This window comes from Phyllobates terribilis, unplaced genomic scaffold (genome assembly GCF_046119375.1).
Source record: "Phyllobates terribilis strain yellow unplaced genomic scaffold, ASM4611937v1 Scaffold_971__1_contigs__length_502685, whole genome shotgun sequence".
Lineage (NCBI taxonomy): Eukaryota > Metazoa > Chordata > Amphibia > Anura > Dendrobatidae > Phyllobates > Phyllobates terribilis.
The window spans coordinates 40,840-62,700 of record NW_027363731.1 but is presented as its reverse complement, the minus strand read 5'-3'; the positions used below and the strand labels follow the sequence as shown (position 1 = coordinate 62,700).

The following is a 21,861-nucleotide window of genomic DNA, read 5'->3' as shown; positions in this document are numbered from 1 at the left end:
TCACTTTGCAACAAAAATACTTAACATTGGCGATGCATTATGACTTTTGCAAAAGATTTCCTTTTGTTTCATAGCTTAAGCCTTTTTCAACTACACAGTTTTACACAAAAGTGTCAAGGGACTCAACAAGCCATGTGTCCTGTCAGTCATTAGGGCTCCCATGTTCTTTCTAATCGGAAACAGTTTAGAACTGAATTGGAAAGTTCAGAGTTAGTGACAAAATCTCTTGAGAAAAGGAGGATGGCACTTGTGAGCAAAAAACTCGTGATCTTCAAATTATTCAACTGACGTGCCAAAAACCTTGACCATGTAGCGTGTTTTAGCTCTTGTAATGTTTATGTTTTGTATTCAAAGCAAAACACTCTTTTTTTTTTTTTTTACACCTGTCTTGCTGTTTACTGTACTGCTTACACCATGTGGAGAAAGACTTATTTAGTATTCCTGGTTGACTGGTTCAATTCCTGCTATGGGAGAGACTTTTTTTTGGGACTAGTGTCCACATTCCAAAGCCGACACGTGCCTTGCAGACAGAATCAGTTTAGGTTGGAACTGCTCTTTGCAGCCAAAAATGCAGACCACCAGATTTTTTGGATATTTATTTGCACAAAAGCTTATTTGATGTCATATCTCAAACCATTCATATCTCTCACTTTTAATTCCTGGGTGTTAAGGGACTCAACAAGCCTTTATCCCTGTCTGTCATTGGAGCTCCCCTTCCATCAATTGGTGATGTTTTGTTACTGAATGGAAAAGAGCTGTGACTCTCTAGCCAAGATAGTGGCAAAATCAGTTACGGAAACAAGGTACCAGTGCCCCATGTGAGAATCGAACTCACGACCTTCAGATTACGAGACTGATGCGCTACCTGCTGCGCTAACGAGGCAAGATGCATGTAGTAATCTGCGGAAGTTGCTTGTGCAAAGCAGTACACCTCTTTTTTTTCATATTGTAAGTGAGCTGGCAGTACATCTTCTCCCGTATGGTCTAGCGCTTAGGATTCCTGGTTTTCACCCAGGTGGCCTGGGTTCGACTCCCGGTATGGAAACACATCCTTTTCTACACCGTTGCCAACATTCAAAGACTGATGTGTGTTTTTAAAACAAACGTATTTCAGGTAGGATTTGTTTTTTTCAGGCAAAAATGCTGAACGGCCGCGTTTTGGCACTTCATTCTGACCCTTCACGCAAGATTCAATTTGGATTCGTAGCTCAACTTATTCTCAACCACCCCTTTTTACACCAAAGTGTCAAGAGACTCAACAACTCATGGGTCCTGTAAGTTATTTGGATTCCCATTTCCTTTCTAATGGAAAACGTTGTAGAATTGAATGGAAAAGTTATAAGTTGGTGACAAAATCTCTCGAGAAAAGGAGGGAACAGTGCCCCGTGTGAGGCTCAAACTCACAACCTTCAGATTACGAGACTGACGCACTTCCTACTGCGCTAACGAAGCAAGTTGCACCTGCAGATCTGCAGAAGTTTATTGTGCATAGCAGAAAACTTATTTTTTTCATAATGTCACTGAGACGTTAGCGCATCTTTTCCCATATGGTCTAGCGGTTAGGATTCCTGGTTCTCACCCAGGTGGCCCGGGTTCGACTCCCGGTATGGGAATGCACCTTTATCTTAGCTACTGCCACCATTCAAAGACTGACGCGTGTTTTTCAATCAAAAATGTTTCTGGTAGATTTTCACTTTGCAACAAAAATACTTAACATTGGCGATGCATTATGACTTTTGCAAAAGATTTCCTTTTGTTTCATAGCTTAAGCCTTTTTCAACTACACAGTTTTACACAAAAGTGTCAAGGGACTCAACAAGCCATGTGTCCTGTCAGTCATTAGGGCTCCCATGTTCTTTCTAATCGGAAACAGTTTAGAACTGAATTGGAAAGTTCAGAGTTAGTGACAAAATCTCTTGAGAAAAGGAGGATGGCACTTGTGAGCAAAAAACTCATGATCTTCAAATTATTCAACTGACGTGCCAAAAACCTTGACCATGTAGCGTGTTTTAGCTCTTGTAATGTTTATGTTTTGTATTCAAAGCAAAACACTCCTTTTTTTTTTTTTTCTTTTTACACCTGTCTTGCTGTTTACTGTACTGCTTACACCATGTGGAGAAAGACTTAGTTAGTATTCCTGGTTGACTGGTTCAATTCCTGCTATGGGAGAGACTTTTTTTTGGGACTAGTGTCCACATTCCAAAGCCGACACGTGCCTTGCAGACAGAATCAGTTTAGGTTGGAACTGCTCTTTGCAGCCAAAAATGCAGACCACCAGATTTTTTGGATATTTATTTGCGCAAAAGCTTATTTGATGTCATATCTCAAACCATTCATATCTCTCACTTTTAATTCCTGGGTGTTAAGGGACTCAACAAGCCTTTATCCCTGTCTGTCATTGGAGCTCCCCTTCCATCAATTGGTGATGTTTTGTTACTGAATGGAAAAGAGCTGTGACTCTCTAGCCAAGATAGTGGCAAAATCAGTTACGGAAACAAGGTACCAGTGCCCCATGTGAGAATCGAACTCACGACCTTCAGATTACGAGACTGATGCGCTACCTGCTGCGCTAACGAGGCAAGATGCATGTAGTAATCTGCGGAAGTTGCTTGTGCAAAGCAGTACACCTCTTTTTTTTCATATTGTAAGTGAGCTGGCAGTACATCTTCTCCCGTATGGTCTAGCGCTTAGGATTCCTGGTTTTCACCCAGGTGGCCTGGGTTCGACTCCCGGTATGGAAACACATCCTTTTCTACACCGTTGCCAACATTCAAAGACTGACGTGTGTTTTTAAAACAAACGTATTTCAGGTAGGATTTGTTTTTTTCAGGCAAAAATGCTGAACGGCCGCGTTTTGGCACTTCATTCTGACCCTTCACGCAAGATTCAATTTGGATTCGTAGCTCAACTTATTCTCAACCACCCCTTTTTACACCAAAGTGTCAAGAGACTCAACAACTCATGGGTCCTGTAAGTTATTTGGATTCCCATTTCCTTTCTAATGGAAAACGTTGTAGAATTGAATGGAAAAGTTATAAGTTGGTGACAAAATCTCTCGAGAAAAGGAGGGAACAGTGCCCCGTGTGAGGCTCAAACTCACAACCTTCACATTACGAGACTGACGCACTACCTACTGCGCTAACGAAGCAAGTTGCACCTGCAGATCTGCAGAAGTTTATTGTGCATAGCAGAAAACTTATTTTTTTCATAATGTCACTGAGACGTTAGCGCATCTTTTCCCATATGGTCTAGCGGTTAGGATTCCTGGTTCTCACCCAGGTGGCCCGGGTTCGACTCCCGGTATGGGAATGCACCTTTATCTTAGCTACTGCCACCATTCAAAGACTGACGCGTGTTTTTCAATCAAAAATGTTTCTGGTAGATTTTCACTTTGCAACAAAAATACTTAACATTGGCGATGCATTATGACTTTTGCAAAAGATTTCCTTTTGTTTCATAGCTTAAGCCTTTTTCAACTACACAGTTTTACACAAAAGTGTCAAGGGACTCAACAAGCCATGTGTCCTGTCAGTCATTAGGGCTCCCATGTTCTTTCTAATCGGAAACAGTTTAGAACTGAATTGGAAAGTTCAGAGTTAGTGACAAAATCTCTTGAGAAAAGGAGGATGGCACTTGTGAGCAAAAAACTCATGATCTTCAAATTATTCAACTGACGTGCCAAAAACCTTGACCATGTAGCGTGTTTTAGCTCTTGTAATGTTTATGTTTTGTATTCAAAGCAAAACACTCTTTTTTTTTTTTTTTTTTTTACACCTGTCTTGCTGTTTACTGTACTGCTTACACCATGTGGAGAAAGAATTAGTTAGTATTCCTGGTTGACTGGTTCAATTCCTGCTATGGGAGAGACTTTTTTTTGGGACTAGTGTCCACATTCCAAAGCCGACACGTGCCTTGCAGACAGAATCAGTTTAGGTTGGAACTGCTCTTTGCAGCCAAAAATGCAGACCACCAGATTTTTTGGATATCTATTTGCACAAAAGCTTATTTGATGTCATATCTCAAACCATTCATATCTCTCACTTTTAATTCCTGGGTGTTAAGGGACTCAACAAGCCTTTATCCCTGTCTGTCATTGGAGCTCCCCTTCCATCAATTGGTGATGTTTTGTTACTGAATGGAAAAGAGCTGTGACTCTCTAGCCAAGATAGTGGCAAAATCAGTTACGGAAACAAGGTACCAGTGCCCCATGTGAGAATCGAACTCACGACCTTCAGATTACGAGACTGACGCGCTACCTGCTGCGCTAACGAGGCAAGATGCATGTAATAATCTGCGGAAGTTGCTTGTGCAAAGCAGTACACCTCTTTTTTTTCATATTGTAAGTGAGCTGGCAGTACATCTTCTCCCGTATGGTCTAGCGCTTAGGATTCCTGGTTTTCACCCAGGTGGCCTGGGTTCGACTCCCGGTATGGAAACACATCCTTTTCTACACCGTTGCCAACATTCAAAGACTGACGTGTGTTTTTAAAACAAACGTATTTCAGGTAGGATTTGTTTTTTTCAGGCAAAAATGCTGAACGCCCGCGTTTTGGCACTTCATTCTGACCCTTCACGCAAGATTCAATTTGGATTCGTAGCTCAACTCATTCTCAACCACCCCTTTTTACACCAAAGTGTCAAGAGACTCAACAACTCATGGGTCCTGTAAGTTATTTGGATTCCCATTTCCTTTCTAATGGAAAACGTTGTAGAATTGAATGGAAAAGTTCTAAGTTGGTGACAAAATCTCTCGAGAAAAGGAGGGAACAGTGCCCCGTGTGAGGCTCAAACTCACAACCTTCACATTACGAGACTGACGCACTACCTATTGCGCTAACGAAGCAAGTTGCACCTGCAGATCTGCAGAAGTTTATTGTGCATAGCAGAAAACTTATTTTTTTCATAATGTCACTGAGACGTTAGCGCATCTTTTCCCATATGGTCTAGCGGTTAGGATTCCTGGTTCTCACCCAGGTGGCCCGGGTTCGACTCCCGGTATGGGAATGCACCTTTATCTTAGCTACTGCCACCATTCAAAGACTGACGCGTGTTTTTCAATCAAAAATGTTTCTGGTAGATTTTCACTTTGCAACAAAAATACTTAACATTGGCGATGCATTATGACTTTTGCAAAAGATTTCCTTTTGTTTCATAGCTTAAGCCTTTTTCAACTACACAGTTTTACACAAAAGTGTCAAGGGACTCAACAAGCCATGTGTCCTGTCAGTCATTAGGGCTCCCATGTTCTTTCTAATCGGAAACAGTTTAGAACTGAATTGGAAAGTTCAGAGTTAGTGACAAAATCTCTTGAGAAAAGGAGGATGGCACTTGTGAGCAAAAAACTCATGATCTTCAAATTATTCAACTGACGTGCCAAAAACCTTGACCATGTAGCGTGTTTTAGCTCTTGTAATGTTTATGTTTTGTATTCAAAGCAAAACACTCCTTTTTTTTTTTTTTCTTTTTACACCTGTCTTGCTGTTTACTGTACTGCTTACACCATGTGGAGAAAGACTTAGTATTCCTGGTTGACTGGTTCAATTCCTGCTATGGGAGAGACTTTTTTTTGGGACTAGTGTCCACATTCCAAAGCCGACACGTGCCTTGCAGACAGAATCAGTTTAGGTTGGAACTGCTCTTTGCAGCCAAAAATGCAGACCACCAGATTTTTTGGATATTTATTTGCACAAAAGCTTATTTGATGTCATATCTCAAACCATTCATATCTCTCACTTTTAATTCCTGGGTGTTAAGGGACTCAACAAGCCTTTATCCCTGTCTGTCATTGGAGCTCCCCTTCCATCAATTGGTGATGTTTTGTTACTGAATGGAAAAGAGCTGTGACTCTCTAGCCAAGATAGTGGCAAAATCAGTTACGGAAACAAGGTACCAGTGCCCCATGTGAGAATCGAACTCACGACCTTCAGATTACGAGACTGATGCGCTACCTGCTGTGCTAACGAGGCAAGATGCATGTAGTAATCTGCGGAAGTTGCTTGTGCAAAGCAGTACACCTCTTTTTTTTCATATTGTAAGTGAGCTGGCAGTACATCTTCTCCCGTATGGTCTAGCGCTTAGGATTCCTGGTTTTCACCCAGGTGGCCTGGGTTCGACTCCCGGTATGGAAACACATCCTTTTCTACACCGTTGCCAACATTCAAAGACTGACGTGTGTTTTTAAAACAAACGTATTTCAGGTAGGATTTGTTTTTTTCAGGCAAAAATGCTGAACGGCCGCGTTTTGGCACTTCATTCTGACCCTTCACGCAAGATTCAATTTGGATTCGTAGCTCAACTTATTCTCAACCACCCCTTTTTACACCAAAGTGTCAAGAGACTCAACAACTCATGGGTCCTGTAAGTTATTTGGATTCCCATTTCCTTTCTAATGGAAAACGTTGTAGAATTGAATGGAAAAGTTATAAGTTGGTGACAAAATCTCTCGAGAAAAGGAGGGAACAGTGCCCCGTGTGAGGCTCAAACTCACAACCTTCACATTACGAGACTGACGCACTACCTACTGCGCTAACGAAGCAAGTTGCACCTGCAGATCTGCAGAAGTTTATTGTGCATAGCAGAAAACTTATTTTTTTCATAATGTCACTGAGACGTTAGCGCATCTTTTCCCATATGGTCTAGCGGTTAGGATTCCTGGTTCTCACCCAGGTGGCCCGGGTTCGACTCCCGGTATGGGAATGCACCTTTATCTTAGCTACTGCCACCATTCAAAGACTGACGCGTGTTTTTCAATCAAAAATGTTTCTGGTAGATTTTCACTTTGCAACAAAAATACTTAACATTGGCGATGCATTATGACTTTTGCAAAAGATTTCCTTTTGTTTCATAGCTTAAGCCTTTTTCAACTACACAGTTTTACACAAAAGTGTCAAGGGACTCAACAAGCCATGTGTCCTGTCAGTCATTAGGGCTCCCATGTTCTTTCTAATCGGAAACAGTTTAGAACTGAATTGGAAAGTTCAGAGTTAGTGACAAAATCTCTTGAGAAAAGGAGGATGGCACTTGTGAGCAAAAAACTCATGATCTTCAAATTATTCAACTGACGTGCCAAAAACCTTGACCATGTAGCGTGTTTTAGCTCTTGTAATGTTTATGTTTTGTATTCAAAGCAAAACACTCTTTTTTTTTTTTTTTTTTTTACACCTGTCTTGCTGTTTACTGTACTGCTTACACCATGTGGAGAAAGAATTAGTTAGTATTCCTGGTTGACTGGTTCAATTCCTGCTATGGGAGAGACTTTTTTTTGGGACTAGTGTCCACATTCCAAAGCCGACACGTGCCTTGCAGACAGAATCAGTTTAGGTTGGAACTGCTCTTTGCAGCCAAAAATGCAGACCACCAGATTTTTTGGATATCTATTTGCACAAAAGCTTATTTGATGTCATATCTCAAACCATTCATATCTCTCACTTTTAATTCCTGGGTGTTAAGGGACTCAACAAGCCTTTATCCCTGTCTGTCATTGGAGCTCCCCTTCCATCAATTGGTGATGTTTTGTTACTGAATGGAAAAGAGCTGTGACTCTCTAGCCAAGATAGTGGCAAAATCAGTTACGGAAACAAGGTACCAGTGCCCCATGTGAGAATCGAACTCACGACCTTCAGATTACGAGACTGACGCGCTACCTGCTGCGCTAACGAGGCAAGATGCATGTAATAATCTGCGGAAGTTGCTTGTGCAAAGCAGTACACCTCTTTTTTTTCATATTGTAAGTGAGCTGGCAGTACATCTTCTCCCGTATGGTCTAGCGCTTAGGATTCCTGGTTTTCACCCAGGTGGCCTGGGTTCGACTCCCGGTATGGAAACACATCCTTTTCTACACCGTTGCCAACATTCAAAGACTGACGTGTGTTTTTAAAACAAACGTATTTCAGGTAGGATTTGTTTTTTTCAGGCAAAAATGCTGAACGCCCGCGTTTTGGCACTTCATTCTGACCCTTCACGCAAGATTCAATTTGGATTCGTAGCTCAACTCATTCTCAACCACCCCTTTTTACACCAAAGTGTCAAGAGACTCAACAACTCATGGGTCCTGTAAGTTATTTGGATTCCCATTTCCTTTCTAATGGAAAACGTTGTAGAATTGAATGGAAAAGTTCTAAGTTGGTGACAAAATCTCTCGAGAAAAGGAGGGAACAGTGCCCCGTGTGAGGCTCAAACTCACAACCTTCACATTACGAGACTGACGCACTACCTATTGCGCTAACGAAGCAAGTTGCACCTGCAGATCTGCAGAAGTTTATTGTGCATAGCAGAAAACTTATTTTTTTCATAATGTCACTGAGACGTTAGCGCATCTTTTCCCATATGGTCTAGCGGTTAGGATTCCTGGTTCTCACCCAGGTGGCCCGGGTTCGACTCCCGGTATGGGAATGCACCTTTATCTTAGCTACTGCCACCATTCAAAGACTGACGCGTGTTTTTCAATCAAAAATGTTTCTGGTAGATTTTCACTTTGCAACAAAAATACTTAACATTGGCGATGCATTATGACTTTTGCAAAAGATTTCCTTTTGTTTCATAGCTTAAGCCTTTTTCAACTACACAGTTTTACACAAAAGTGTCAAGGGACTCAACAAGCCATGTGTCCTGTCAGTCATTAGGGCTCCCATGTTCTTTCTAATCGGAAACAGTTTAGAACTGAATTGGAAAGTTCAGAGTTAGTGACAAAATCTCTTGAGAAAAGGAGGATGGCACTTGTGAGCAAAAAACTCATGATCTTCAAATTATTCAACTGACGTGCCAAAAACCTTGACCATGTAGCGTGTTTTAGCTCTTGTAATGTTTATGTTTTGTATTCAAAGCAAAACACTCCTTTTTTTTTTTTTTCTTTTTACACCTGTCTTGCTGTTTACTGTACTGCTTACACCATGTGGAGAAAGACTTAGAATTCCTGGTTGACTGGTTCAATTCCTGCTATGGGAGAGACTTTTTTTTGGGACTAGTGTCCACATTCCAAAGCCGACACGTGCCTTGCAGACAGAATCAGTTTAGGTTGGAACTGCTCTTTGCAGCCAAAAATGCAGACCACCAGATTTTTTGGATATTTATTTGCACAAAAGCTTATTTGATGTCATATCTCAAACCATTCATATCTCTCACTTTTAATTCCTGGGTGTTAAGGGACTCAACAAGCCTTTATCCCTGTCTGTCATTGGAGCTCCCCTTCCATCAATTGGTCATGTTTTGTTACTGAATGGAAAAGAGCTGTGACTCTCTAGCCAAGATAGTGGCAAAATCAGTTACGGAAACAAGGTACCAGTGCCCCATGTGAGAATCGAACTCACGACCTTCAGATTACGAGACTGACGCGCTACCTGCTGCGCTAACGAGGCAAGATGCATATAATAATCTGCGGAAGTTGCTTGTGCAAAGCAGTACACCTCTTTTTTTTCATATTGTAAGTGAGCTGGCAGTACATCTTCTCCCGTATGGTCTAGCGCTTAGGATTCCTGGTTTTCACCCAGGTGGCCTGGGTTCGACTCCCGGTATGGAAACACATCCTTTTCTACACCGTTGCCAACATTCAAAGACTGACGTGTGTTTTTAAAACAAACGTATTTCAGGTAGGATTTGTTTTTTTCAGGCAAAAATGCTGAACGCCTGCGTTTTGGCACTTCATTCTGACCCTTCACGCAAGATTCAATTTGGATTCGTAGCTCAACTCATTCTCAACCACCCCTTTTTACACCAAAGTGTCAAGAGACTCAACAACTCATGGGTCCTGTAAGTTATTTGGATTCCCATTTCCTTTCTAATGGAAAACGTTGTAGAATTGAATGGAAAAGTTCTAAGTTGGTGACAAAATCTCTCGAGAAAAGGAGGGAACAGTGCCCCGTGTGAGGCTCAAACTCACAACCTTCAGATTACGAGACTGACGCACTACCTATTGCGCTAACGAAGCAAGTTGCACCTGCAGATCTGCAGAAGTTTATTGTGCATAGCAGAAAACTTATTTTTTTCATAATGTCACTGAGACGTTAGCGCATCTTTTCCCATATGGTCTAGCGGTTAGGATTCCTGGTTCTCACCCAGGTGGCCCGGGTTCGACTCCCTGTATGGGAATGCACCTTTATCTTAGCTACTGCCACCATTCAAAGACTGACGCGTGTTTTTCAATCAAAAATGTTTCTGGTAGATTTTCACTTTGCAACAAAAATACTTAACATTGGCGATGCATTATGACTTTTGCAAAAGATTTCCTTTTGTTTCATAGCTTAAGCCTTTTTCAACTACACAGTTTTACACAAAAGTGTCAAGGGACTCAACAAGCCATGTGTCCTGTCAGTCATTAGGGCTCCCATGTTCTTTCTAATCGGAAACAGTTTAGAACTGAATTGGAAAGTTCAGAGTTAGTGACAAAATCTCTTGAGAAAAGGAGGATGGCACTTGTGAGCAAAAAACTCATGATCTTCAAATTATTCAACTGACGTGCCAAAAACCTTGACCATGTAGCGTGTTTTAGCTCTTGTAATGTTTATGTTTTGTATTCAAAGCAAAACACTCTTTTTTTTTTTTTTTTTTGTTACACCTGTCTTGCTGTTTACTGTACTGCTTACACCATGTGGAGAAAGACTTAGTTAGTATTCCTGGTTGACTGGTTCAATTCCTGCTATGGGAGAGACTTTTTTTTGGGACTAGTGTCCACATTCCAAAGCCGACACGTGCCTTGCAGACAGAATCAGTTTAGGTTGGAACTGCTCTTTGCTGCCAAAAATGCAGACCACCAGATTTTTTGGATATTTATTTGCACAAAAGCTTATTTGATGTCATATCTCAAACCATTCATATCTCTCACTTTTAATTCCTGGGTGTTAAGGGACTCAACAAGCCTTTATCCCTGTCTGTCATTGGAGCTCCCCTTCCATCAATTGGTGATGTTTTGTTACTGAATGGAAAAGAGCTGTGACTCTCTAGCCAAGATAGTGGCAAAATCAGTTACGGAAACAAGGTACCAGTGCCCCATGTGAGAATCGAACTCACGACCTTCAGATTACGAGACTGACGCGCTACCTGCTGCGCTAACGAGGCAAGATGCATGTAATAATCTGCGGAAGTTGCTTGTGCAAAGCAGTACACCTCTTTTTTTTCATATTGTAAGTGAGCTGGCAGTACATCTTCTCCCGTATGGTCTAGCGCTTAGGATTCCTGGTTTTCACCCAGGTGGCCTGGGTTCGACTCCCGGTATGGAAACACATCCTTTTCTACACCGTTGCCAACATTCAAAGACTGACGTGTGTTTTTAAAACTAACGTATTTCAGGTAGGATTTGTTTTTTTCAGGCAAAAATGCTGAACGCCCGCGTTTTGGCACTTCATTCTGACCCTTCACGCAAGATTCAATTTGGATTCGTAGCTCAACTCATTCTCAACCACCCCTTTTTACACCAAAGTGTCAAGAGACTCAACAACTCATGGGTCCTGTAAGTTATTTGGATTCCCATTTCCTTTCTAATGGAAAACGTTGTAGAATTGAATGGAAAAGTTATAAGTTGGTGACAAAATCTCTCGAGAAAAGGAGGGAACAGTGCCCCGTGTGAGGCTCAAACTCACAACCTTCAGATTACGAGACTGACGCACTACCTACTGCGCTAACGAAGCAAGTTGCACCTGCAGATCTGCAGAAGTTTATTGTGCATAGCAGAAAACTTATTTTTTTCATAATGTCACTGAGACGTTAGCGCATCTTTTCCCATATGGTCTAGCGGTTAGGATTCCTGGTTCTCACCCAGGTGGCCCGGGTTCGACTCCCGGTATGGGAATGCACCTTTATCTTAGCTACTGCCACCATTCAAAGACTGACGCGTGTTTTTCAATCAAAAATGTTTCTGGTAGATTTTCACTTTGCAACAAAAATACTTAACATTGGCGATGCATTATGACTTTTGCAAAAGATTTCCTTTTGTTTCATAGCTTAAGCCTTTTTCAACTACACAGTTTTACACAAAAGTGTCAAGGGACTCAACAAGCCATGTGTCCTGTCAGTCATTAGGGCTCCCATGTTCTTTCTAATCGGAAACAGTTTAGAACTGAATTGGAAAGTTCAGAGTTAGTGACAAAATCTCTTGAGAAAAGGAGGATGGCACTTGTGAGCAAAAAACTCATGATCTTCAAATTATTCAACTGACGTGCCAAAAACCTTGACCATGTAGCGTGTTTTAGCTCTTGTAATGTTTATGTTTTGTATTCAAAGCAAAACACTCTTTTTTTTTTTTTTTTTTGTTACACCTGTCTTGCTGTTTACTGTACTGCTTACACCATGTGGAGAAAGACTTAGTTAGTATTCCTGGTTGACTGGTTCAATTCCTGCTATGGGAGAGACTTTTTTTTGGGACTAGTGTCCACATTCCAAAGCCGACACGTGCCTTGCAGACAGAATCAGTTTAGGTTGGAACTGCTCTTTGCTGCCAAAAATGCAGACCACCAGATTTTTTGGATATTTATTTGCACAAAAGCTTATTTGATGTCATATCTCAAACCATTCATATCTCTCACTTTTAATTCCTGGGTGTTAAGGGACTCAACAAGCCTTTATCCCTGTCTGTCATTGGAGCTCCCCTTCCATCAATTGGTGATGTTTTGTTACTGAATGGAAAAGAGCTGTGACTCTCTAGCCAAGATAGTGGCAAAATCAGTTACGGAAACAAGGTACCAGTGCCCCATGTGAGAATCGAACTCACGACCTTCAGATTACGAGACTGACGCGCTACCTGCTGCGCTAACGAGGCAAGATGCATGTAATAATCTGCGGAAGTTGCTTGTGCAAAGCAGTACACCTCTTTTTTTTCATATTGTAAGTGAGCTGGCAGTACATCTTCTCCCGTATGGTCTAGCGCTTAGGATTCCTGGTTTTCACCCAGGTGGCCTGGGTTCGACTCCCGGTATGGAAACACATCCTTTTCTACACCGTTGCCAACATTCAAAGACTGACGTGTGTTTTTAAAACAAACGTATTTCAGGTTGGATTTGTTTTTTTCAGGCAAAAATGCTGAACGCCCGCGTTTTGGCACTTCATTCTGACCCTTCACGCAAGATTCAATTTGGATTCGTAGCTCAACTCATTCTCAACCACCCCTTTTTACACCAAAGTGTCAAGAGACTCAACAACTCATGGGTCCTGTAAGTTATTTGGATTCCCATTTCCTTTCTAATGGAAAACGTTGTAGAATTGAATGGAAAAGTTCTAAGTTGGTGACAAAATCTCTCGAGAAAAGGAGGGAACAGTGCCCCGTGTGAGGCTCAAACTCACAACCTTCAGATTACGAGACTGACGCACTACCTATTGCGCTAACGAAGCAAGTTGCACCTGCAGATCTGCAGAAGTTTATTGTGCATAGCAGAAAACTTATTTTTTTCATAATGTCACTGAGACGTTAGCGCATCTTTTCCCATATGGTCTAGCGGTTAGGATTCCTGGTTCTCACCCAGGTGGCCCGGGTTCGACTCCCGGTATGGGAATGCACCTTTATCTTAGCTACTGCCACCATTCAAAGACTGACGCGTGTTTTTCAATAAAAAATGTTTCTGGTAGATTTTCACTTTGCAACAAAAATACTTAACATTGGCGATGCATTATGACTTTTGCAAAAGATTTCCTTTTGTTTCATAGCTTAAGCCTTTTTCAACTACACAGTTTTACACAAAAGTGTCAAGGGACTCAACAAGCCATGTGTCCTGTCAGTCATTAGGGCTCCCATGTTCTTTCTAATCGGAAACAGTTTAGAACTGAATTGGAAAGTTCAGAGTTAGTGACAAAATCTCTTGAGAAAAGGAGGATGGCACTTGTGAGCAAAAAACTCATGATCTTCAAATTATTCAACTGACGTGCCAAAAACCTTGACCATGTAGCGTGTTTTAGCTCTTGTAATGTTTATGTTTTGTATTCAAAGCAAAACACTCTTTTTTTTTTTTTTTTTTGTTACACCTGTCTTGCTGTTTACTGTACTGCTTACACCATGTGGAGAAAGACTTAGTTAGTATTCCTGGTTGACTGGTTCAATTCCTGCTATGGGAGAGACTTTTTTTTGGGACTAGTGTCCACATTCCAAAGCCGACACGTGCCTTGCAGACAGAATCAGTTTAGGTTGGAACTGCTCTTTGCTGCCAAAAATGCAGACCACCAGATTTTTTGGATATTTATTTGCACAAAAGCTTATTTGATGTCATATCTCAAACCATTCATATCTCTCACTTTTAATTCCTGGGTGTTAAGGGACTCAACAAGCCTTTATCCCTGTCTGTCATTGGAGCTCCCCTTCCATCAATTGGTGATGTTTTGTTACTGAATGGAAAAGAGCTGTGACTCTCTAGCCAAGATAGTGGCAAAATCAGTTACGGAAACAAGGTACCAGTGCCCCATGTGAGAATCGAACTCACGACCTTCAGATTACGAGACTGACGCGCTACCTGCTGCGCTAACGAGGCAAGATGCATGTAATAATCTGCGGAAGTTGCTTGTGCAAAGCAGTACACCTCTTTTTTTTCATATTGTAAGTGAGCTGGCAGTACATCTTCTCCCGTATGGTCTAGCGCTTAGGATTCCTGGTTTTCGCCCAGGTGGCCTGGGTTCGACTCCCAATATGGAAACACATCCGTTTGTACACCGTTGCCAACATTCAAAGACTGACGTGTGTTTTTAAAACAAACGTATTTCAGGTAGGATTTGTTTTTTTCAGGCAAAAATGCTGAATGCCCGCGTTTTGGCACTTCATTCTGACCCTTCACGCAAGATTCAATTTGGATTCGTAGCTCAACTCATTCTCAACCACCCCTTTTTAGACCAAAGTGTCAAGAGACTCAACAACTCATGGGTCCTGTAAGTTATTTGGATTCCCATTTCCTTTCTAATGGAAAACGTTGTAGAATTGAATGGAAAAGTTCTAAGTTGGTGACAAAATCTCTCGAGAAAAGGAGGGAACAGTGCCCCGTGTGAGGCTCAAACTCACAACCTTCAGATTACGAGACTGACGCACTACCTACTGCGCTAACGAAGCAAGTTGCACCTGCAGATCTGCAGAAGTTTATTGTGCATAGCAGAAAACTTATTTTTTTCATAATGTCACTGAGACGTTAGCGCATCTTTTCCCATATGGTCTAGCGGTTAGGATTCCTGGTTCTCACCCAGGTGGCCCGGGTTCGACTCCCGGTATGGGAATGCACCTTTATCTTAGCTACTGCCACCATTCAAAGACTGACGCGTGTTTTTCAATCAAAAATGTTTCTGGTAGATTTTCACTTTGCAACAAAAATACTTAACATTGGCGATGCATTATGACTTTTGCAAAAGATTTCCTTTTGTTTCATAGCTTAAGCCTTTTTCAACTACACAGTTTTACACAAAAGTGTCAAGGGACTCAACAAGCCATGTGTCCTGTCAGTCATTAGGGCTCCCATGTTCTTTCTAATCGGAAACAGTTTAGAACTGAATTGGAAAGTTCAGAGTTAGTGACAAAATCTCTTGAGAAAAGGAGGATGGCACTTGTGAGCAAAAAACTCATGATCTTCAAATTATTCAACTGACGTGCCAAAAACCTTGACCATGTAGCGTGTTTTAGCTCTTGTAATGTTTATGTTTTGTATTCAAAGCAAAACACTCTTTTTTTTTTTTTTTTTTGTTACACCTGTCTTGCTGTTTACTGTACTGCTTTCACCATGTGGAGAAAGACTTAGTTAGTATTCCTGGTTGACTGGTTCAATTCCTGCTATGGGAGAGACTTTTTTTTGGGACTAGTGTCCACATTCCAAAGCCGACACGTGCCTTGCAGACAGAATCAGTTTAGGTTGGAACTGCTCTTTGCAGCCAAAAATGCAGACCACCAGATTTTTTGGATATTTATTTGCACAAAAGCTTATTTGATGTCATATCTCAAACCATTCATATCTCTCACTTTTAATTCCTGGGTGTTAAGGGACTCAACAAGCCTTTATCCCTGTCTGTCATTGGAGCTCCCCTTCCATCAATTGGTGATGTTTTGTTACTGAATGGAAAAGAGCTGTGACTCTCTAGCCAAGATAGTGGCAAAATTAGTTACGGAAACAAGGTACCAGTGCCCCATGTGAGAATCGAACTCACGACCTTCAGATTACGAGACTGACGCGCTACCTGCTGCGCTAACGAGGCAAGATGCATGTAATTATCTGCGGAAGTTGCTTGTGCAAAGCAGTACACCTCTTTTTTTTCATATTGTAAGTGAGCTGGCAGTACATCTTCTCCCGTATGGTTTTGCGCTTAGGATTCCTGGTTTTCACCCAGGTGGCCTGGGTTCGACTCCCGGTATGGAAACGCATCCTTTTCTACACCGTTGCCAACATTCAAAGACTGACGTGTGTTTTTAAAACAAACGTATTTCAGGTAGGATTTGTTTTTTTCAGGCAAAAATGCTGAACGCCCGCGTTTTGGCATTTCATTCTGACACTTCACGCAAGATTCAATTTGGATTCGTAGCTCAACTCATTCTCAACCACCCCTTTTTACACCAAAGTGTCAAGAGACTCAACAACTCATGGGTCCTGTAAGTTATTTGGATTCCCATTTCCTTTCTAATGGAAAACGTTGTAGAATTGAATGGAAAAGTTCTAAGTTGGTGACAAAATCTCTCGAGAAAAGGAGGGAACAGTGCCCCGTGTGAGGCTCAAACTCACAACCTTCAGATTACGAGACTGACGCACTACCTACTGCGCTAACGAAGCAAGTTGCACCTGCAGATCTGCAGAAGTTTATTGTGCATAGCAGAAAACTTATTTTTTTCATAATGTCACTGAGACGTTAGCGCATCTTTTCCCATATGGTCTAGCGGTTAGGATTCCTGGTTCTCACCCAGGTGGCCCGGGTTCGACTCCCGGTATGGGAATGCACCTATATCTTACCTACTGCCACCATTCAAAGACTGACGCGTGTTTTTCAATCAAAAATGTTTCTGGTAGATTTTCACTTTGCAACAAAAATACTTAACAATGGCGATGCATTATGACTTTTGCGAAAGATTTCCTTTTGTTTCATAGCTTAAGCCTTTTTCAACTACACAGTTTTACACAAAAGTGTCAAGGGACTCAACAAGCCATGTGTACTGTCAGTCATTAGGGCTCCCATGTTCTTTCTAATCGGAAACAGTTTAGAACTGAATTGGAAAGTTCAGAGTTAGTGACAAAATCTCTTGAGAAAAGGAGGATGGCACTTGTGAGCAAAAAACTCATGATCTTCAAATTATTCAACTGACGTGCCAAAAACCTTGACCATGTAGCGTGTTTTAGCTCTTGTAATGTTTATGTTTTGTATTCAAAGCAAAACACTCTTTTTTTTTTACACCTGTCTTGCTGTTTACTGTACTGCTTACACCATGTGGAGAAAGACTTAGTTAGTATTCCTGGTTGACTGGTTCAATTCCTGCTATGGGAGAGACTTTTTTTTGGGACTAGTGTCCACATTCCAAAGCCGACACGTGCCTTGCAGACAGAATCAGTTTAGGTTGGAACTGCTCTTTGCAGCCAAAAATGCAGACCACCAGATTTTTTGGATATTTATTTGCACAAAAGCTTATTTGATGTCATATCTCAAACCATTCATATCTCTCACTTTTAATTCCTGGGTGTTAAGGGACTCAACAAGCCTTTATCCCTGTCTGTCATTGGAGCTCCCCTTCCATCAATTGGTGATGTTTTGTTACTGAATGGAAAAGAGCTGTGACTCTCTAGCCAAGATAGTGGCAAAATCAGTTACGGAAACAAGGTACCAGTGCCCCATGTGAGAATCGAACTCACGACCTTCAGATTACGAGACTGACGCGCTACCTGCTGCGCTAACGAGGCAAGATTCATGTAATAATCTGCGGAAGTTGCTTGTGCAAAGCAGTACACCTCTTTTTTTTCATATTGTAAGTGAGCTGGCAGTACATCTTCTCCCGTATGGTCTAGCGCTTAGGATTCCTGGTTTTCACCCAGGTGGCCTGGGTTCGACTCCCGGTATGGAAACGCATCCTTTTCTACACCGTTGCCAACATTCAAAGACTGACGTGTGTTTTTAAAACAAACGTATTTCAGGTAGGATTTGTTTTTTTCAGGCAAAAATGCTGAATGCCCGCGTTTTGGCACTTCATTCTGACCCTTCACGCAAGATTCAATTTGGATTCGTAGCTCAACTCATTCTCAACCACCCCTTTTTACACCAAAGTGTCAAGAGACTCAACAACTCATGGGTCCTGTAAGTTATTTGGATTCCCATTTCCTTTCTAATGGAAAACGTTGTAGAATTGAATGGAAAAGTTCTAAGTTGGTGACAAAATCTCTCGAGAAAAGGAGGGAACAGTGCCCCGTGTGAGGCTCAAACTCACAACCTTCAGATTACGAGACTGACGCACTACCTACTGCGCTAACGAAGCAAGTTGCACCTGCAGATCTGCAGAAGTTTATTGTGCATAGCAGAAAACTTATTTTTTTCATAATGTCACTGAGACGTTAGCGCATCTTTTCCCATATGGTCTAGCGGTTAGGATTCCTGGTTCTCACCCAGGTGGCCCGGGTTCGACTCCCGGTATGGGAATGCACCTTTATCTTAGCTACTGCCACCATTCAAAGACTGACGCGTGTTTTTCAATCAAAAATGTTTCTGGTAGATTTTCACTTTGCAACAAAAATACTTAACATTGGCGATGCATTATGACTTTTGCAAAAGATTTCCTTTTGTTTCATAGCTTAAGCCTTTTTCAACTACACAGTTTTACACAAAAGTGTCAAGGGACTCAACAAGCCATGTGTCCTGTCAGTCATTAGGGCTCCCATGTTCTTTCTAATCGGAAACAGTTTAGATCTGAATTGGAAAGTTCAGAGTTAGTGACAAAATCTCTTGAGAAAAGGAGGATGGCACTTGTGAGCAAAAAACTCATGATCTTCAAATTATTCAACTGACGTGCCAAAAACCTTGACCATGTAGCGTGTTTTAGCTCTTGTAATGTTTATGTTTTGTATTCAAAGCAAAACACTCTTTTTTTTTTTTTTTTTTTGTTACACCTGTCTTGCTGTTTACTGTACTGCTTACACCATGTGGAGAAAGACTTAGTTAGTATTCCTGGTTGACTGGTTCAATTCCTGCTATGGGAGAGACTTTTTTTTGGGACTAGTGTCCACATTCCAAAGCCGACACGTGCCTTGCAGACAGAATCAGTTTAGGTTGGAACTGCTCTTTGCAGCCAAAAATGCAGACCACCAGATTTTTTGGATATTTATTTGCACAAAAGCTTATTTGATGTCATATCTCAAACCATTCATATCTCTCACTTTTAATTCCTGGGTGTTAAGGGACTCAACAAGCCTTTATCCCTGTCTGTCATTGGAGCTCCCCTTCCATCAATTGGTGATGTTTTGTTACTGAATGGAAAAGAGCTGTGACTCTCTAGCCAAGATAGTGGCAAAATCAGTTACGGAAACAAGGTACCAGTGCCCCATGTGAGAATCGAACTCACGACCTTCAGATTACGAGACTGACGCGCTACCTGCTGCGCTAACGAGGCAAGATGCATGTAATAATCTGCGGAAGTTGCTTGTGCAAAGCAGTACACCTCTTTTTTTTCATATTGTAAGTGAGCTGGCAGTACATCTTCTCCCGTATGGTCTAGCGCTTAGGATTCCTGGTTTTCACCCAGGTGGCCTGGGTTCGACTCCCGGTATGGAAACGCATCCTTTTCTACACCGTTGCCAACATTCAAAGACTGACGTGTGTTTTTAAAACAAACGTATTTCAGGTAGGATTTGTTTTTTTCAGGCAAAAATGCTGAACGCCCGCGTTTTGGCACTTCATTCTGACCCTTCATGCAAGATTCAATTTGGATTCGTAGCTCAACTCATTCTCAACCACCCCTTTTTACACCAAAGTGTCAAGAGACTCAACAACTCATGGGTCCTGTAAGTTATTTGGATTCCCATTTCCTTTCTAATGGAAAACGTTGTAGAATTGAATGGAAAAGTTCTAAGTTGGTGACAAAATCTCTCGAGAAAAGGAGGGAACAGTGCCCCGTGTGAGGCTCAAACTCACAACCTTCAGATTACGAGACTGACGCACTACCTACTGCGCTAACAAAGCAAGTTGCACCTGCAGATCTGCAGAAGTTTATTGTGCATAGCAGAAAACTTATTTTTTTCATAATGTCACTGAGACGTTAGCGCATTTTTTCCCATATGGTCTAGCGGTTAGGATTCCTGGTTCTCACCCAGGTGGCCCGGGTTCGACTCCCGGTATGGGAATGCACCTTTATCTTAGCTACTGCCACCATTCAAAGACTGACGCGTGTTTTTCAATCAAAAATGTTTCTGGTAGATTTTCACTTTGCAACAAAAATACTTAACATTGGCGATGCATTATGACTTTTGCAAAAGATTTCCTTTTGTTTCATAGCTTAAGCCTTTTTCAACTACACAGTTTTACACAAAAGTGTCAAGGGACTCAACAAGCCATGTGTCCTGTCAGTCATTAGGGCTCCCATGTTCTTTCTAATCGGAAACAGTTTAGAACTGAATTGGAAAGTTCAGAGTTAGTGACAAAATCTCTTGAGAAAAGGAGGATGGCACTTGTGAGCAAAAAACTCATGATCTTCAAATTATTCAACTGACGTGCCAAAAACCTTGACCATGTAGCGTGTTTTAGCTCTTGTAATGTTTATGTTTTGTATTCAAAGCAAAACACTCTTTTTTTTTTTTTTTTTTGTTACACCTGTCTTGCTGTTTACTGTACTGCTTACACCATGTGGAGAAAGACTTAGTTAGTATTCCTGGTTGACTGGTTCAATTCCTGCTATGGGAGAGACTTTTTTTTGGGACTAGTGTCCACATTCCAAAGCCGACACGTGCCTTGCAGACAGAATCAGTTTAGGTTGGAACTGCTCTTTGCAGCCAAAAATGCAGACCACCAGATTTTTTGGATATTTATTTGCACAAAAGCTTATTTGATGTCATATCTCAAACCATTCATATCTCTCACTTTTAATTCCTGGGTGTTAAGGGACTCAACAAGCCTTTATCCCTGTCTGTCATTGGAGCTCCCCTTCCATCAATTGGTGATGTTTTGTTACTGAATGGAAAAGAGCTGTGACTCTCTAGCCAAGATAGTGGCAAAATCAGTTACGGAAACAAGGTACCAGTGCCCCATGTGAGAATCGAACTCACGACCTTCAGATTACGAGACTGACGCGCTACCTGCTGCGCTAACGAGGCAAGATGCATGTAATAATCTGCGGAAGTTGCTTGTGCAAAGCAGTACACCTCTTTTTTTTCATATTGTAAGTGAGCTGGCAGTACATCTTCTCCTGTATGGTCTAGCGGTTAGGATTCCTGGTTTTCACCCAGGTGGCCTGGGTTCGACTCCCGGTATGGAAACGCATCCTTTTCTACACCGTTGCCAACATTCAAAAACTGACGTGTGTTTTTAAAACAAACATATTTCAGGTAGGATTTGTTTTTTTCAGGCAAAAATGCTGAACGCCCGCGTTTTGGCACTTCATTCTGACCCTTCACGCAAGATTCAATTTGGATTCGTAGCTCAACTCATTCTCAACCACCCCTTTTTACACCAAAGTGTCAAGAGACTCAACAACTCATGGGTCCTGTAAGTTATTTGGATTCCCATTTCCTTTCTAATGGAAAACGTTGTAGAATTGAATGGAAAAGTTCTAAGTTGGTGACAAAATCTCTCGAGAAAAGGAGGGAACAGTGCCCCGTGTGAGGCTTAAACTCACAACCTTCAGATTATGAGACTGACGCACTACCTACTGCGCTAACGAAGCAAGTTGCACCTGCAGATCTGCAGAAGTTTATTGTGCATAGCAGAAAACTTATTTTTTTCATAATGTCACTGAGACGT

The 21,861-nt window shown here is 41.6% G+C and overlaps 12 non-coding genes across 12 annotated transcripts; all 12 read left to right on the top strand.

The window, feature by feature from the left end:
- The first annotated feature begins 1,541 nt into the window (after window positions 1-1,541).
- TRNAE-CUC (transfer RNA glutamic acid (anticodon CUC)) lies at window positions 1,542-1,613 on the top strand. Its single transcript has one exon. It is a non-coding gene; the product is annotated as a tRNA-Glu (tRNA).
- A 1,624-nt stretch (window positions 1,614-3,237) lies between these two features.
- Window positions 3,238-3,309, top strand: TRNAE-CUC (transfer RNA glutamic acid (anticodon CUC)). Its single transcript has one exon. It is a non-coding gene; the product is annotated as a tRNA-Glu (tRNA).
- A 1,623-nt stretch (window positions 3,310-4,932) lies between these two features.
- TRNAE-CUC (transfer RNA glutamic acid (anticodon CUC)) lies at window positions 4,933-5,004 on the top strand. Its single transcript has one exon. It is a non-coding gene; the product is annotated as a tRNA-Glu (tRNA).
- A 1,620-nt stretch (window positions 5,005-6,624) lies between these two features.
- On the top strand, window positions 6,625-6,696 carry TRNAE-CUC (transfer RNA glutamic acid (anticodon CUC)). Its single transcript has one exon. It is a non-coding gene; the product is annotated as a tRNA-Glu (tRNA).
- Window positions 6,697-8,319: 1,623 nt separating this feature from the next.
- TRNAE-CUC (transfer RNA glutamic acid (anticodon CUC)) lies at window positions 8,320-8,391 on the top strand. Its single transcript has one exon. It is a non-coding gene; the product is annotated as a tRNA-Glu (tRNA).
- Window positions 8,392-11,707: 3,316 nt separating this feature from the next.
- Window positions 11,708-11,779, top strand: TRNAE-CUC (transfer RNA glutamic acid (anticodon CUC)). Its single transcript has one exon. It is a non-coding gene; the product is annotated as a tRNA-Glu (tRNA).
- A 1,624-nt stretch (window positions 11,780-13,403) lies between these two features.
- TRNAE-CUC (transfer RNA glutamic acid (anticodon CUC)) lies at window positions 13,404-13,475 on the top strand. Its single transcript has one exon. It is a non-coding gene; the product is annotated as a tRNA-Glu (tRNA).
- A 1,624-nt stretch (window positions 13,476-15,099) lies between these two features.
- On the top strand, window positions 15,100-15,171 carry TRNAE-CUC (transfer RNA glutamic acid (anticodon CUC)). Its single transcript has one exon. It is a non-coding gene; the product is annotated as a tRNA-Glu (tRNA).
- A 1,624-nt stretch (window positions 15,172-16,795) lies between these two features.
- TRNAE-CUC (transfer RNA glutamic acid (anticodon CUC)) lies at window positions 16,796-16,867 on the top strand. Its single transcript has one exon. It is a non-coding gene; the product is annotated as a tRNA-Glu (tRNA).
- Window positions 16,868-18,480: 1,613 nt separating this feature from the next.
- On the top strand, window positions 18,481-18,552 carry TRNAE-CUC (transfer RNA glutamic acid (anticodon CUC)). The gene has a single exon. It is a non-coding gene; the product is annotated as a tRNA-Glu (tRNA).
- A 1,625-nt stretch (window positions 18,553-20,177) lies between these two features.
- TRNAE-CUC (transfer RNA glutamic acid (anticodon CUC)) lies at window positions 20,178-20,249 on the top strand. Its single transcript has one exon. It is a non-coding gene; the product is annotated as a tRNA-Glu (tRNA).
- A 1,056-nt stretch (window positions 20,250-21,305) lies between these two features.
- TRNAE-UUC (transfer RNA glutamic acid (anticodon UUC)) lies at window positions 21,306-21,377 on the top strand. Its single transcript has one exon. It is a non-coding gene; the product is annotated as a tRNA-Glu (tRNA).
- Window positions 21,378-21,861: the final 484 nt, after the last annotated feature.